A 15,688-nucleotide genomic window follows, 5' to 3' on the forward strand; every position below is an offset into this window, starting at 1 on the left:
ATATATGCGCGTTCCGTGGCAAAGCGTAAACGTCATTCGGCCCCAAAACGGATTATTCAAAATGAAATGACGTCAACGTTAAAAACAACTTAGACATTCCCGCGCATTTGGTGGAAAATTAATGACGTTGAGAGACATTTTATCCATTTATCAGCAGTTTGTACGCGTTTTATGCTAGAATAGCGTTAGCACACGTTCATTTTGTGTTATAACATTTGCAGAATCCCTCGGGATACTTTGGTACCCTCGCCCTAACGGGCTCGTGTACCAACCAATCCCTCGGGATTCTGCAGATGTTATAACACGGAAAAACATGCGTTATCCCTACATAATAAAACATTAAAATTTTACATGTAAACAAATAAATGTTAATGAGAAACGAAACACATCAATATTGCATCAAATAATATAAACAAAATGTGTATGTTTTACTGGACATAATATCAAAACTACATCAGAGTGAGTGCAGTGCTACTTCCTCTAAAACAAAACGACTGAATTGTTTTGTTTTGTTGGGCTTAACGTCACAGTCGATACAATTCAAGACCATATTTCGACTTTGACTGCTTCTGAAGGTTGGGGAAAACCCCGTTTGCCCTTCCGGATATTAACTCATTAAAGGCGGGCACCTAGGTAGAACAACCGACTTTCCATAAGTCAGCTGGATGGCTCCTCGTGCGAAAGATATCTACATCCTAACCGAGATGGTGCACGTACAACGAAAACTAATAGCGACTTTACCGCCTTATATTGATATTTAATAATGGATAGATAAATATTAAATTAAAAAAAAAATATCAACATTCCGCTAAATGCTACAACGAAATAAAGCCTATTTTAATGAGAATAGTATTCAAAAAAAAAAAAAAAAAAAAAAAAAAAAAAACAAGAGACTGTGATATTAAATTTTGAAACTAATCAAGATTAAGTGTCATTTTAAAAACTAGCGGTAAATGTCTCCACAAAATGTCATGAACCTAATTTAAAGAAAACAAGAAAATAAAAAGTATTTGTTAATATTTACATGCACTACTGGTATTTTAGAATAAAGATAACGATATCACTGGTATTATGAATTAAGAAAAAAACTTTAACAAGAGGGCAAAGATGGCGCTAGGCCGCTCACCTGAGAAACACACCATAACAGTGTAAACATGTTCGAGCTAATGATCATGAAAACAAATACTCTGGCCAATTTTCATTAAGATTGGACCAAAAAATTGGTCTCTCGAGTTTAAACAAGTTTTTTCATAGATATGACCTAGTGGCCTAGTTTTTGACACCAGATAATCAAGTTCAAACTCGACCTAGATTTTATCAAGGCAATCATTCTGACTAAATTTTATGAAGATCAATTGAAAAATAAGTCTCTATCTCATACACAAGGTTTTTATTTCATTTGACCTAGTGACCTACTTTTGGACCCCATCAAGGCTATCATTCTGACTAAAATTCATGAACATCAATTGTATTGCTCAGGTGAGCTAAAAATCGGCAATTCAATTTCTAAAAGAACTTTCTGTGATATCTTAAACCTTTTCTGACGGTAAATATCAGACTTGAAAAACACGCCTTGGAATAACCCCAGGAACTGTTTTTAACAGCAAAAATTACGGTTGACGTTGGCTAAACTAGTTGGGTTTATAATTAAATCCTATTTAAAAGACATATGTTTATTTTTCCGTAGTAAAAAAATTAATAACATAATTATGCTTTAAATATCTGGATATTGTATAAATAACTTCAGTTTAGTTCCATTGTTCCTTACCTCTATGCTTTAAATGGCCGTACACTTCATTCCAAATTTTTTGTAATAATTGTTTACTATAAAGAAAATATTTGAATACCCTTTCAACGACTTCTAGAACATTGATTATTGTGTATACAATGTACATAAGAAAATTTTCCGTATTTTATCTCCAAAATGTTAGGATTCAGATAAAAGTTCGCAGCTATGATACGAGAAAAGTGGGATTGTGGATATTACTATCATGTTTAAGCGGATATTGTCCATTGATATCCCTTTATTCTTTATTCTTGTCAGTAGCAGAGGATAGCACTCTAGATCACATTTTCCCTTCTTTGTCTATATGAAGCCGCCATCTTGGATTGGGAGCAGTCAGTTTTCGGCATAGGGCTCAATGACGTATGATTGAAATCCATTTTAGATTTTGGAAATAATGAAATGATAAGAAACGATACCGCTCTGTTCATCTTTTATTTATTTTTTTTTGTATACGTAACATACAATATATATACTCATTATCCATAAGGGTAAGATATACGTACATCTCTCACTCTCTTATCAAACACAATCCTATGTTGTTTCTTTTTTGCGTCGTCCTTAAAAGTCTAGCTCGATCACGGTCTCGACCCATTTTTTGAGAATCTGTCACAGTTACGACTTGGTTTGATTGGCCTATAATCATGTACTTAATGGTTTCAATATTGATTGACATTTGATTTTTAAAATTCAGAGTTATACCTTTTATTTTATAGCGAGTTTATTCTTTGTTCTAATAGTAAAATTTTAGATAACTAAAACCTTAATATGTATTTACCATTTTAGACAAAATGTAGCTACGAAATCTTACTTTTCATTCGCTTGTATGCACGTTATTTAAACTTCATAACATCCAAATGTATATTTGACAAATTATAATGCCACTCGCCACCCGCCACTGCCACCACCACCACCCGCCACCGCCAACACCACCCGCAAACCGCTACCGTCACCACCACAACCTGCCGCCCTCCAACACCACCATTACCACCCGCCACAGCCACCTATCACCAACACCACCATCCGCCATCGCCACCCATCATCATGGTCAAGGCCACAGCCACCGCCACCCGCTAACTCCACCCGCCACCGCCAACGCCGCCACCTGCCAACTGAAAGTCTGATTGAGAAATTTAAATCAAGTAGGGTTTCATTGCTTATCCAATTTTATTCGGATAATTAGGCAAACAGGTTGGCGGATGGCGGCGATGGCGGAGGCGGGTAGTATAAACTCGCTATAAAATAACTCTGAATTTTAAAAATCAAATGTCAATCAATATTGAAACCATTAAGTACATGATTATAGGCCAATCAAACCAAGTCGTAACTGTGACAGATTCTCAAAAAATGGGTCGAGACCGTGATCGAGCTAGACTTTTAAGGACGACGCAAAAAAGAAACAACATAGGATTGTGTTTGATAAGAGAGTGAGAGATGGACGTTTATCTTACCCGTATGGATATTGAGTATATAATTATATTGTATGTTATTTATACAAAAAATAACAGATGAACAGAGCAGTATCGTTTCTTATCTTTTCATTATTTCCAGTATCTAAAAAGTATCTAAAATGGAGGTCAATCATACGTCATTGAGCCCTATGCCAAAAATTGACTGCTCACATTCCAAGATGGCGGCTTTATGTGGACGAAGAATGGAAAATGTGATCTCGAGTGCCATCCTCTACTACACTTGCCGGAGCATCAAAACAAAAGAATGACCGATGTCAAGAATTAGAAGATATTTGTTTGTTTCAGTGAAATATCAATTTTATTTCACAAGTGAGCATCAAAAACTGATATTTTCACGATTGGCGTAGCCACGAGTGAAAATGACTTTTTTTTCGGTGCTCACGAGTGAAATAAAATTGATATTTCACTGAAACAAACAAATTTTCTTTTTATTTCATGTGTAAAACTCTACTTCTGTTGCGTAATCTATAAAATGTTGAAAATCGCGAGAAAGGTCAGCAGAAAGCATAACACAAATGACGTCATTTTGACGACGTCATCGTTATTATGGTTCCCGGTATTCACAACGCTCGGTATACAATTGGACTTCAGTCGCGACGGAGGACCGGAACTAGTTCGGCAAAAACAGTGAAAAAATAAAAATGATAATCTACTGTTCTAAAACTGTGGATTATCAGTTTTATTTCACTGAGAAAACTCTATAATTCACTGGAAAACATAAAATAAATATCAGATACTGATGCCTGGTAAGCTCATTTAATTTTGGCTTCATTTGGAAGCGTATTGTCACCTGAAAATGAAACTAAAAATTACATAACAAAAATATGTAACAGAATAATTTTTATTTGTTTACATTATGATTTTCAATGGTACTTCAACAGAAATCCAGCTATTACAGTGTGAAATTTATCATTTTGCAGACAAAAATCATGACCAAAGTGATTCATGCATATTATTATGGTAATCTTATATACTAATTCTTGTTCAGCAGACATAACACTTTCAAATGATACCAAAATCATACGGTCACGAGGCATCGATAACATTTTGTGGATCGGATACCTTAAACAGCATCACTAATTCACAAACCTGATTGCTGCGCACACTGATGAGCACGGACTTGTTATCAAGTGACTTTATTCCCAAGCAATTGTCATGCAACACATCGAGTAAGTCTGCCAATTGTGCAGCAATTCTTAGAATCACCATCAGTGGAACATCTATCTCTTCAACGGATATCTTGCGAACACTCCAGTATTTCAACGACGTAAAATCCTCGGTGTGAGCAAGCCGTCTACTGATTGTATGGAATTTCAAAACTGCCTCTCCAATTTCTGGAAAAGACATTAACCGTTTGCCGAGTATCAGAAGTTGGAAAAATAGTTTTCAAGCATAAAAAATAGTTTATTTTCGATTATTATACAAATATACAGAGAGAGCGAGAGGGAGAGAGAGAGAACACTTTTTTAGCGTCTGTTGAATACTTTTTAACGAAAATATATCTATTCAACAAAAATCTATCTACTAGTATTATAGTGATACAGAAAAACAGCATAATTTTGTACCTTTAATCTTCTTCACTCTTAGATGTTCTTCTGTACTTGGTTGGAAATCCTAAATTAAAAAAAGGAAAACGATACTATGCACTATTAAAGGATCCTATTAACCTTTAACCTGCTGGTGGCAAGTGATTCTATCTTTTGGGACCAGTGAAGACCAAGATCAGCCTATACAGTAGTATTGTGCTTATTTATAGTCGATCAGTTGCCTTCTTTGTCTGTATAAATCCGCAATCTTGGATTGGGATGGGATTTTCGGGTACATCCGGGCGTGACTTTATCAGTGTGTTTACATCTTGTAGCAGACGACGGATTAGATTAATGCCACATACCGAGGTGAGTCATCGAGAGAAAATACGTGAGACTACTAATAAACTTTGATAATGTCCCAAACGAAAAAAACAGGGTAACAAACTACTATAACAAACAACTAATCGTATACAGTATACCATTAGTATAGAATTAGTAAAAATTTCACATGCAAATGAGCTAATAGTATACTATAACAAACTACTATCAAGATACTATTCCTAATCAAACTGTGTAATGATATGCAAATTGATTGCAACGGATGGTCAATAGTATACTAATTATATACTGTTAATAGTATACTAATTGTATACTGCAAATACTATACCAATTGTATACTCTTAATACTATACTAATTGTATACTGTTAATAGGTCATTTCTCAGTAGTGAAAAAGCCACTTTAAGTATTCAACTCAAAACATAAAAAGATGAAACATAGCAGAGAATTCTTTGTAAATTATTTAATTCACAGAATTCAAAATAATAACATGAAAATGACTTTTACATGACAAATTAGAAACGAATGATAGAAATACCTTTGAAGCTTTCTAATCTGCTAAATATATATAAAATTCAAAATAAGAATTATTCCATTAAATGCAACTGCCGTTTAACACTAGAGAAGTATACACTGAAGTCATTTTCACTGAATATTTATTCCTTTTTTGGCAAACTTATTGGCATATATCCAATTCTTTCTGTTATTGCCAGATTCCGCCTAGCATCAGTTGGCTGCACCATACTTCTTTACACCACATTGTCATATAGTCTGAAAAGTTGAAAGAGCAAACTAACAGCCACATTTACAATATCATAATATGTCTTAATTTAATGTAAAATGTTTAATGTGGTAACAGAAAATTACACTGTAACAGTAATCAACATTACCAAAATACTAATTATGTCATCGGTCTTTAAGATAATTAGCCGTTACTTCCAGATGAAGTTCAGCGGGTTGCACTAAATGTAAATGTTTGCTATAGTCAATGTTACAAAATTGTGAAACCAACAAAGTAAAAATCCTGAATTAATCAAAAGTAAATATTTATTTTTACCTTTCAGGTCTTCCACTTTCATCGGGTTTTAGGGTAGTCAGTGTTTAATCGCCAGGGTTTGATTTTCCCAGCCCAATGCCCGTACATGCAATCATCTCCTCCAATATGAAAACAGCACTTGATAATTTAATGTCCGGTCGACCATCAGGTCACTTATCAATGATCAGTCTCACCTGCAAAAGTCAAATAGATAAGACAATTGATGCAGCTGTTATTTACAAATAAATATGAGGCCATCTCTCACCGATTAAAATGATCAGATGATAGAAATTAATACAACCCAGTCTGCAATTTTTAGTTTGCATTGTTCACGGTGCTTCCGAGGAATCTACTTTCCTGATTTTATTTTACATAAGTTGTAACACATTAAACGATGAACAAGTTAAAAATATCAATCAAAACTACATACAAAAACTTCTATTGAACAATCGTTTACCTTATAAATTCAAATCTAAAAGCAATCCTCTAAGTACGAATCCGTAGGGGACGAAACGGTCAAATGTTTCGGACTAATATTGGGCAGTGTAGCTAATTATTTCGCATACAGACGGAAGAAATGATATATTGTTACATATAATATGTAATAATACTTTGAATTGAAGTCAAATAGTTGTGTTTAAACTAAAGAATAACTCGTTTTCTTTGTGCTACCGGCGCTGTAATAATTTTCGATCTTTCGTACCCTGTGTTAAGCTACAAAGGATTTGTAAACTTCTCGCTAAGGTTTTTAATTCTGAATGATAATAAATAAATTAAAACACTCACCACATGTTATGATTAAACAATCATTTCATTTTTAATCGTTTCCATGCTTTTGAATCAACAGTTATATTGATTTTTGACGATATTGTGTATCCTCTTGTTTTCACAAATTTCAAAATGGCGGCCGACCTGAAAACATGCGCGACCTTTGGGTTTTTCCGAAAGTTGCTATTTTCAGAAACAGATGCGACCCGGTAAATAGTGTTTCCAAAACAAAAGTTTTGAACTAAATTAAAGTTAAGAAAGTATATTTTGCATTGATATGTGAGGCTTGTCTGAAAATTTCGTATTTTTTAGAAAAACAGGTGACACTTAGGGGGACTACTTCTTTGCGTGGAAGTATCGTATTGCCACAAGTTATAAGGCATTCAAATTCCCCTTTTCTGATTGGATAAGAGGTCATTAACATTTATAGCTCGATTGTTTATACTTTATTACCAGTCATTCTGCAAGTGTATATGTGTACTCGCAAATTGCTGTTGGATAACAAGATTATAAATCCGGTAATATGGCAATAAAAGAACAAATAAAATACATATTGTAAATAATTTCATTAGCCTTTCAAACATGAATATTTTGCTTTGATTTAGAGTAGTTTGATGATTTTACATGAAAATTTCGGCTGGAACAATCTTCTTCCCAGGTTTAGGCTACAGCCTACAGGTATCCGGGGTATTTACCTCGACGCCAGCTGGTGTCAGATTTCGAGATCTGCAGCTTGTATATTTAAACATGTGTTTTATACTTCTTTGATTGAAAAGTACATTTTCATTGCTGTAAATGTTTCCAAAATTTACTGCTGTAAGGAAATAAGAAAGATGCATGAATCTAAAACAACAACAACAACCGTTGCATGATGTGATAGATCACATTTAATTAGAAGATTAATAATAACAATTTTAAAAAAGATAACAAATCAAACCTGCATGAATTTTCTTTAAAATCCATTTGAATCTCCATAGTTTAACATCTTAATCCTTAAAAAACTTATAAGAGAATGCACTCAGAGCCCACATTAATAATAACTATCCTGGCAACCCCTTAGTTACAGAAGGCTGTAAATTTCTGTCTGTAATAAAACAAAGCAGAGATGACCAAAACTAATTGTTTATTCCTACAATTGTTCCCGTGACATAATCTAGCAGGGATATGTATGAAAAAGATCAGATTCTTCTAAAGTCTTGCAGGGTAAAGTATAATGGTATACTAATGGTATATTCAATATTTTACAAAGTATAATGGTATACTAATGATATACACAAGCAGGGTACAATGTATAATAGTATACTAATGGTATACCTGCCATTGTTTATGAGAGAGTATACTATTGACGGTCAAATAGTATACAATACAATGCTATACTAATTCTATACTGTAATAGTATACTAAACAGTATAGAATTAGTATAGAATTGATATAGAATTAGTTGTTTGTTAAATTATTTTTTTGTTTGGGGTGGCAGTTGTGTCCAATAAGTCCAGGGGTGTTCAAAGATAATCCGTCATAGATCTATTGCGAAGCAATTATTGGATTTACCTGTATTGGAAAATAAACAGAGTCGATTGGATTTAGGTCAACTGCCACATTATCAAAGTTTATTAGTACACGTATTTAGACACGCTAAAGGAGAACACTAGAGGGTAGGTCAACACAGTCGGGGTAATAAAACGGTATCTTACGTCACCCAAATTTCTTACATAACTTGATGACAGTGTCGTTTATTTAACTGCATTGACAACAAAACCATGGCATACATTGTTATTTTATTTACACGCATTGTTATATCCTTCAAATGTCATTCCAGGTCAATGATTCACAATATTCACATATAATGTTTATTTAATTGTCTATTTTTTGCACAATGATTTTTTATTAATATGATATAAATTTAAATATTCATTTATTATTTTTTATTATTCAAAATGAAAGCATTTTATACTCATCGATCGTATAGGGCTATTGTTATACATGTTTTCTATAGAGTGGTCATTGTAGGGTTCATCGCATCAGTGTAAAATGATACTAACGGTCTTTTTAGTTTTCTTTTGTAATTTATTGAATGTGTAAAGTTGTATATTTATAAAAGTTTTATCAGTTATAATCGGATGACAAAAGAAGTTATGTATTGGATTTTATATTCATTTATTGTCTTTTGTTAATATTAAGGTGCGTTCTGACAAGAGTCTGCAAGTTTGAACACGATCGGTTATGACTAAGAAAGGGATAACTTAAAATAATATTCAAATATAATAGAGCGTTACGTCACATAATCATTATTCCTTATTAATCATAGAAGGTCTGGTCTTCTTTTATGTTCCATTTTGACTCAGACTGGTAATTATATATTTACTGAAGCTCGAGGAAGTCATTCATGCGTATCCAACAGCAGCAGCACCACCACCACCAACGCAGGGAGCGCCATCACCACCACTACCACCACCACCACCACCACAGGGATCGCCACCACCACAGCCACCACCATCACCGCAGCTGCCACCACCACCACCACCGCCGTAAGGAGCGCCATCACCACCACTACCACCACCACCACCACCACCACAGGGATCGCCACCACCACAGCCACCACCATCACCGCAGCTGCCACCACCACCACCCCCGCCGTAAGGAGCGCCACCACCACCACCACCACCTTCGCAGGGAGCCCCACCACCCTCCTCCACCTCCTCCTCCCTCTCATCCTCTGTTGTTAGGCGCTGCTGCTGCTGCGGCGGCTCTCCAAAAATGCGCTCCCAGTCCTCCTGCTGCTGCTGCTACTGCTGCTGCTACTGCTGCTGCTGCTACTGTTGGCTGTTCGCACGAATGAGTTCACTTAAAATCCTTATATCTGGGTACAAGATAGAGACAATAAAAGTATATAATTTCGGAACCTACTCGACGAGACCTTTATAACGGCTACATTAGGTTCGAACCCATCTTTTTTTAAGAATGAGTGATTTTAGCCTCAATTCGACTCTCATAGTAGATAGCGCATATTGAGACATTTCGTTAGATATCCTACATGCATAGGTTCTGTCCAATAACGAAGGGTTAAGGCCGGGTTGTAACGGATGAATGATTTCTTTTTAAATCCCGATATTTAGAAAATCACACGTTATAGACAAAAAAGTATATATTTTCTGGACCTACTCACCAAGACCTTTCCAATGGCGCTGGTCCCGAGCCACTAAAAAGATTTAGAATTTTGATGACGTCATTTCCGGTCGGGAATCAGACTTTCGAAATGCACACCACTCGAGCTTACCAAAAATGTTAAATAACCAGGACATCAATATTGACCCTAATTCACCAATTTTACGTGACCAGACGTGCCTGTCTGACTCATTATTACCCCAGCCAGACTGTTCTGAACAGATTTACCCTCTATTGTTCTCCTTGAGCATGTCCGAACACGTTTAGTTTCCCCCTATATTGTTTCTCGATGACTCACCTTAGGCTATGGCATTAATCTAATGAGTCGTCTGCTACAACATCTATATGTAAATACACCGATAAAGTCATGCCCGGATGAGCCCGAAAATTCCCTCTCGATCCAAGAAGGCGGATTTATACAGACAAACAAGGAAACTGGTCGACTTTGGATAGGCACAATACCACTTTGCATATCAGTGAAGTCTGATAATGGTCTGCACTGTTCGCTATTCAGTCAGTAAATTTTCAGTAAACATCACTTCAAATAATAAATGGTATTGCCAAAATTGAATGATGGACCAGTCCATTTTGAAAATTTAGTAGGGTTAAGGTTACTTAACTGAGGCTGCAATATCCCCGCTGCCAATCTTTAGAAAGGAAGTCTTAGTTTCCGTGTAATGGCTTTAACACTTTAAAAATATAGTGATGAGTAAAAATATAGAAACAATGAAAAAAAAAATAAGTTAGACAGTATTCGAATTTATTGAAATATATAAAATGGTTTTCAAAAGAGTCTTCAAAGATTCTTGACTAAAATTCCGTTCTGATGAATATATACACGAAAGGAAAGCTTTATGTTTTGAACCACGATTATGTTACTAAATCTAATGCCAAGAAATAACATCATGTTCCTTTGTACCAAATTCACTTTAATTATGATTGTTTTATATGAACGCATGAAATATTTCTTTAATTTAATTTTCCCTGAATATATACAAAATATCAATTGACAATATCGATTATTTGATTAAAGAAGCATGCCTCCAGATTTGGCTAAAAAGTAATCTTTCTTTCAAACTGAGGTTTGGTCATATTATGAACATTAGAATATGATTTTTTGTTTCTAAAATATTTTAAAAGTTCCAAATTAAGAAAAAAAGATGACCACGTCGGGAATCGAACCCCGGACCGCCGCGGCAATAAAGACATTTTCTCGTCGACGTAACCAATAGTGCTATAGCTGAAGTAGTGAATAATGACTTCAAATATAGATATTCATAAACAAGACAGTTTACCTGGAGTAAAAACGTAACAAAACGCTTTTCGATTTTCAACGTAAAAAGCAGTAAAAACAGCAAATTCTAATTATTTTTTTGTTGGGTTTAACGTCGCACCGACACAATTATAGGTCACATGGAGGCTTTCAAGCTTTGATGGTAGAGGAAGACCCCAGGCGCCCCTCCATGAATTATTTTATCACAAGCGGGCACCTGGGTAGAACCACCGACCTTCCGTAAGCCAGCTGGATGGCTTCCTTACATCGATGAGGGGCAAGTAATTTGAAGACAGCGACCTTAAGCACTCGGCCACGGAGGCCCCTCTAACGTGTGTCCGTAACATAAAGTTTGTCAGTAATTAAGTTTTAAAGCCTTCTTAAGAAATATAGCATTTATTTTAAGATATTTAAAAAAAAAATTTTTTTTTTTGTTATTGAACGATTTGGAGGCATGCCGCTTTAAATGCTGTAAGTTGTTTGTAAATGTATATTATTCGTTTACTAAATAATTCTTAATGATGATTGGCGATATTAAACTACACAACCGTAACATCGCACCGACATTATTATTATTTAATCAAGGGTGGAAAGCAGGGCTGATATAGAAATAGCAGATATTTTCGCGAGTGTTTAACTTTCTCTATATTCTCGAACTCCCTCACCTCGCTAACATTTACAAAAAAAGTAAAAATAAAAAAATGGATATGTTCTGATAGGTTACTGTTACAATTAAAGGAAAGCGTAATTATAAGACAGTCAAATAGAATAAATCACCTGTGGAAAAACCTAATTTAGAACCGATATAATAACTCTTGTGTTGGTACATGTACTGTGTTTAATGAAAAACATTGATATATGTGTTAAAAATCCATATGAATACTAACAATCGATTTTTAAGGGAGGCATTTGTATTCGATGTGCAAATTTAACGAACATCCAACTTTTACGAAAATCGGAAACAAGTTTTACAATCTCACGAATATAAAACCTCTCGAACATATTCAATATTTCAAATTTGCTAAATTGTGACTCAGCGAAAATACAGTTTTTAAAGCCTTAAATGCACAAATCATAATATATGTATGTATATATATATATATATATATACCTCAAAATATATTGTAAATAAATTCTTAGCGGTCCATTTCGGGCCAAAGCTCCTGCAACTAAAATTGCTAAAATTGACAGGTTGAAACATTGAAAAAGTTCACATTATTCTGGCATTGCATTTAAGACTAAGAAAGTTCTGTGCTAGGTGGATCTTTAATCTATTTACTCATCATCTGATTCAGAAGAAGGCTAGATAACAATGTTTCAGTAATCTGCTTAAACAAGTTTAAGACTTGAGCCTTGCTATGGTAGAAAACTATCTAAGTTCCCGTACAGGAGATGACAATTGGGTGTATATGTTTGAACCCCATAGACACAAATGAAAAACGCCTGGTAGTAGCAAAACGTCAGAAAAGCCACAACATATCTTTGTTTAGAATTTTCCTTAATTCTTGTGACCCGTTGTAAAAAAAACACTCGATTACAAACAGTTTCTACTACAAGAACTCAGAACTTTAATCAATCAAGAAAGTATATAAGAAAAAGCGCCCGAGTACTGGGTTAAAAGACATTTTCCTTCTTCACAATGCTCCAACCAATAAAAGTATCGTCATCAAGATACTGCACAAGAAAAAGGTAAAAGAACTTGAAAAACTACCATATTGTCTAGATTTAAAGCCATGCGCCATTTTTCTACTTCCTCTATTTCCTCGCCCAAAGAAACTGTTGTCTGGGCGACCATTATGACAGTACAAGTGCCCTTGGAAGCTGCATCGTTGCTTGAAACAGATATCCAGGACAGCTTACTCTAACACTGTCAACGGATTAAAAATTTAGTCACCGTTTCCGTTGGGCTTAAATGATAATATTTATCAAGAAGGTATGTCTTAAAACCCTGACGTCGTTGTAATATTAAGCGCAAATCAAGAGTCAATATGTCTGTTGCAGAGCTCGATTTAATTCTTTCAAACACTGGTAGACTTTCAATGGTGTCTCTTCTTCTTCTTCTTCTTCTTATTATTATACCAGATTTATATAGCGCCCTTGCCACACAGGGCGCATAATTCATCCTCTGCTAGTACAGACACAGAGCGATCTGACCAGAGGGACAGAGAGAGACAAAGCCCCCACGACAGAGAGATCAGAAATCAGATACAGGCTTGTCCGGCTAACTTAGCCTAGCTCGTTGCGAATAGACAGCATGGTTCTTTAACGTGCCAAATGTATAGCACTGATACACGCAAGGATTGCCTGGGTTCCTGAACAGTACACCTCTAGTTGGGTGGGAAACACTGAAAAGCGTTTCTGAAAATTCTTGAGTAGCTGCCGGGGATCGAACCCCCGACCTCAGGATTGGAAAGCCAGTGTGCAAACCACTGAGCTATCCGTCCACCCGTTCTCATACTTTTTTCTGTTCAGTCTCATAAAAACTAGACGAGGAAGCGGACCAGTACGCTATTCAACAGATCCGTTTTACACTGTAATCTACTATTACACACAACACGATCTCCGTCCACATATTGACACTCAATCTGACCATGACAGACATTTTCTAAAAAAATATTTCATTAATAAAGGTGTTGACTTCATCGATGTACTCGGTGTATTTCTAAATAGACGTGTTATTGATTCTGTGTCTAAATATTTAAGAAACTCCGAAGTCCCTATTATCTGTTATAAATATAAAACAAGTGTAAGAAATGTTATATTCAATTACAGTAAAACTGTTTCCGACCTAGATGTTCAAAACAAATGCCCCTTCAGAAGCCAGTCATGTCATCACTAGTAAGTTTAATATTATTTACGACAAGTGTTTTCGTATTAATTTATTCTTTAACCGTTACTCTGCTATATTTCTATAATGAACTTGTCCAACAATATTATCATCATTTGACGCCTACATTATATGAATGTTTCACACTGAGTTCTTCTGTTGAACAAAATTTAATCACTGATCACATCACTGAAGTTTAAGTTTTGAAAGTTCGTATAGTTGATCAACAATTAAACTTCCATCCATGTACTTGATTCATAAATTATAAACAACCATATTAAGCTCGCTTAATAGCTAATTCAAGTTTTTGTGACACTACAAACATTTCAAAGCTATTAACGTTATTTCTAATTGCTGTAAAAGCTCACGTGAAAAGATACTGCGATAAAGTATACGAAAACTCTGGTAAACCCTTATTGTGGTTGATTAAAAATTCTGGCGAAATCCTGGATAAGTTTAAAATTAATAATTATAAAGTACCTTAAGTCAATACATCGATACTTCCACCTTGGACACTATTTTACAATATAATTTAAAAAATGACAAGCTAATTGCCCTTATTCAAACTACTTTTTCCAGGGAGATTGCTATATATCACGCTTGCAATTTCGATAAAGCTTTGTTTTTTACTGGCTGCATTATTAAACATTATAGAATATGGACCTATGACGAAGTTTGTAAAATCTTTTCTTTTTTATTGAACAACATTTATGTCAAGTTTGGGAATGCAGTTTTCAGACAAGTAATTGGTATTCCCATGGGAACAAATTGTGCACTAATTGTCGAAGATTTGTTTTTATATTGCTATGAAAGGGACTTTATGTTGAGCCTTTCTCTAGATACGCATGCATATATCATTATTGCATTTAATAATTATACAGCACACTATCTGGATGATATTCTTAATACGGATTATCCGTTTTTTGGCCATTTGGTGGGTATTATTTATCCCCGGGAGCTCCAGGTAAATAAAACTAACAAATCGGATACTGATGCTTCATTTTTAGATTAACATATCTCTATTTATGACAATTTTATACATACCAAAATGTAAGACAAGTGGAATGATTTTAATTTTATTACTGTAAATTCCCCCCATTTGGCTGGGAATGTACCTCAGGCTACATATTTTGGGGTTTATATTTCTCACTTAATTCGGTTTGCCAGAGCGTGTAGTCATGTTGAGGATTTCAATGAACGTAATGAATATATAACAAATAAACTTTTAAACATGTCTTCCGTTATTACAAATTGCTTAGATATTTTGCTAAATTTTACTATCGTCATTCTGATTTGATTTTTAAATTCAGTAGTAATTTCAAGACACTTCTGCGAGAAGGTATTTTCTGGGGATGTGGTTTATAAATTCCATAAGATTTTAAGTCATGATACTTTTCAAACTGTGTTTCAAAAAATTATAAAAGTTTAAATATTTTATTAAAAGATGTTACGACCCAACTGTTTTGAGAAAGGTTCAATTCGCTTACGGTTTGACAC

The 15,688-nt window shown here is 34.8% G+C and overlaps 1 long non-coding RNA gene across 1 annotated transcript; it reads right to left on the reverse strand.

Moving 5' to 3' along the window:
- Window positions 1-5,568: 5,568 nt before the first annotated feature.
- Window positions 5,569-8,160, reverse strand: LOC123523081 (uncharacterized). Its single transcript, XR_006681043.2, has 3 exons — window positions 6,945-8,160; window positions 6,180-6,352; window positions 5,569-5,893 (listed from the first exon to the last, which is right to left on the reverse strand). It is a non-coding gene; the product is annotated as an uncharacterized LOC123523081 (long non-coding RNA).
- Window positions 8,161-15,688: the final 7,528 nt, after the last annotated feature.

Source organism: Mercenaria mercenaria, chromosome 18 (genome assembly GCF_021730395.1).
Source record: "Mercenaria mercenaria strain notata chromosome 18, MADL_Memer_1, whole genome shotgun sequence".
Lineage (NCBI taxonomy): Eukaryota > Metazoa > Mollusca > Bivalvia > Venerida > Veneridae > Mercenaria > Mercenaria mercenaria.